This window comes from Elephantulus edwardii, unplaced genomic scaffold (assembly GCF_000299155.1).
Source record: "Elephantulus edwardii isolate Elephantulus edwardi_28Jun2011 unplaced genomic scaffold, EleEdw1.0 scaffold00046, whole genome shotgun sequence".
In the NCBI taxonomy this organism is placed as follows: domain Eukaryota; kingdom Metazoa; phylum Chordata; class Mammalia; order Macroscelidea; family Macroscelididae; genus Elephantulus; species Elephantulus edwardii.
The window spans coordinates 2,542,838-2,545,861 of NW_006399796.1; positions in this window are offsets into that span (position 1 = coordinate 2,542,838).

Consider the following 3,024-nt stretch of genomic DNA (forward strand, 5'->3'; position numbering starts at 1 on the left):
TTTTCTTAATGTTGAGCTTCAATTCATATTGAAGGATGCAATTCTTGACCTTCTGTAGCAACACTTCAGATCCTCCTCAGTCTCAGCAAGCATGGTTATATCATCTGTATAATGCAGATTATTGATGAGTCTACCTTCAATCTTGACATCACACTTCTCCTTATAGAGCCAGGCTCCCAGATAGTCTGTTTCACATATAGATTGAAAAAAATATGGCGATTGGACACATCTTTGACACACACCCTTTCCAATTTTGAAACTTTCAGTGTTTCCTTGCTCTGTTCTGATGACCATCTCCTGGTCCAAGTATAGATTTCACATAAACACAATCAAGTGTTCTGGGATTCCTGTTCTTCTCAGAGTCAGCCACAGTTTTTGTAATCCACACAGTCAAATGCCTTTGCATAGTCATTGAAACACAGATATACATTCCTCTAGAACTCTGCTTTCGGCCAAGATCCATTTGACATTAGCTATAATATCCCTAGTTCCATGGCCTCTTCTAAACTCAGCCTGCTCTTCAGGAAGTTCTCTGTTGATGTGCTGTTCCAGTTGTTTTTGGATAATCTTCACGTGATATAAATAATACTGTTCGGTAATTTCCACACTCTGTTGAATCACCTTTCCTTGGAATGGGAATGTATATAGATCTCTTCCAGTCAAGAGGCCAAGTGGTTATCCTCCAAATTTCTTGTCATTACTTGGTGAGCACACCCAGGGCAGCATCTGTTTGTTGAAATATGTCATTCAATATGCCATCAATTCCTGGTGCCTTGTTTTTTGCTGATTCTTTCAGAAGAGCTTTTACTTCTTCCTTCATCACCAGGCTCTTGCTCGTACATTGTTCATGAAATTCTTCTGTGTACACCAAATCCTTTGGTTACAATGACTCTGTATACTCTTTCCATCTTCATTTGATGCTTCCTGGATCATTTAATATTCTGCCCAAAACATACTTAAATATTGCCACTCAAGGTTTGAATTTGTTTTTCAGTTCCTTCAGCTTAAAAAATGTTGAGGGAGTTTGGCCCTTTTGATTTTCTGACTCCAACTTCTTGCTCATTTCATTGTAATACTTTGTCTTCCTTTGCTGCCCTCTGGAATCTTATGTTCAATGTCTTAATATCTTGAATTTTCCCCTTTGCTTTGGCTTCTTGGCACTCCTGTGCAGTATTTAAAGTTTCTTCTGACATTGATCTTTGTCTTTTCTTCCTCCTCTGTCTTTTTAATGACCTTTGCATTATTCCTGGATGATATTCTTAATAACTTTCCACAGCCTATCTGGTCTTCGCTCATGAATGTCCGAGGCCTCAAACCTGTTTCTGAGGTGATTTTGAAATGCAGGTGGGATAGATTCAAGGTTAAATTTTTATTCCTGTGGACTTGATTTAATTTTCCTGAGCTTCAGCTTGAACTTACATATCAGTAGTTGGTAGTGTTCCACAATCAGCCCCTGGCCTACTTTTCACAGCTGATATTGAGCTTCTCCAGCGACTCTTTCCATGGATATAATTGCTCTGATTCCTGTGGATACCATCAGGTGAAATGCATGTGTATTGCCTGCACTTGTGTTTCTTACAAAATGTATTTGCAGTGAATAAGTAACTGATTATGCAAAATTCTATCATTCTATTTCCTGATTCAATTCTGTCACCAGATCCAGTTTTTCCAACTGCTGATCCTTCTCTATTTCCAACTTTTTCATTCCAGTCTCCCACTGGACAAATATCCCAAGCCATGCCATGAGTAGAAATAGTTTTATAAATGCTCTGTTACTCTATATTATCTTATTTCAGTTGGTGGTAGAAAAATTTATCTGTGTAGTATCTTGAAGTATTTTGTTGTTGTTATATGCTGTCAAGTTGACTATGACTCATAGCAATCCTATGAACAGCTTCACTATGTTTAACAAACGTGGTATCATTGCGACAGGCATCGTGTAAATCCATCTCATCCAGTGTCTTCTTTTCTGTACTTATCCTCTAACCACCCAAGCATGATGTCCTCCAAGAACTGGCCCCTCTAGTATATGAGATAAAATTTGAAAATGCTTTCCTCTAAGTAACAACCTGGTTTCATCCTCTCCAAGACATACCTGTTAATTCTATTGGCGCTCCACAATATAATCAGTACTCATTTCCAGCACCAAAACTCAAAGCCCTCAATTCTACTTCAGTCATCCTTATTAATTTTCTAGGTCTCAGATGCACAGCAAGCAATTGAGAAGACAATGGCCTGAATTAGGTGAACCTTGCTATCTAGATTGACATCGTTGCTTTTTAGTACTTTGGAGTTCCCTGACAGCATACTTCACTGGTGCAACTTGTCTTTTGATTTCCGGGCTGCTGGTATCAAGATTGTTGATTATGGATCTGAGAAAGCTGAAATTAACAACCTAGTTAACAACCTCATTCTTTTCCCATCTATCATGTGCTGCCAAATGTTCTGATTGTGTTCATATTTGCTTATTTGATGTTGAAATAAAATCCATATTGAAGGCTATGATACTTGATCTTCTGCAGAAAATGCTTCAAGACTTACTCAGTTTTGGCAAGCAAGGTTGCATCGTTTGCATAATACAAGTTATTGATGTATCTTTCTCCAATCTTGATGCCACATTCTGCTTCATAAAGTCCAGCCTCTTGAATGAACTGTTCACCATATAGATTGAAATGCATGAGGACAAGATACATCTTTGGCACATAATGGTTTTGCTTTTATACTACGCTGTGTTGTGTTCCCTTGCTGTTTTCAGACAACAGTTTCCTGGTCTAGGTCTAGGTTTCACATAAGCACAATCTAGTGTTCTGGGATCCCCATTATTGTAATGTTAGCCACAATTTGTTGTGATCCACACAGTCAGTATAATTGATAAAACACACATAGACATTTTTTTTTGTACTCTTTGGTTTCCACTGAAATGAATCTGGCACTGGCAATGATTCTGAATATTAGTATCTTTGATTCCTAAAACATAGTCAATAAACACATCAGAATCATAAAATTACATATTTATTATTACTT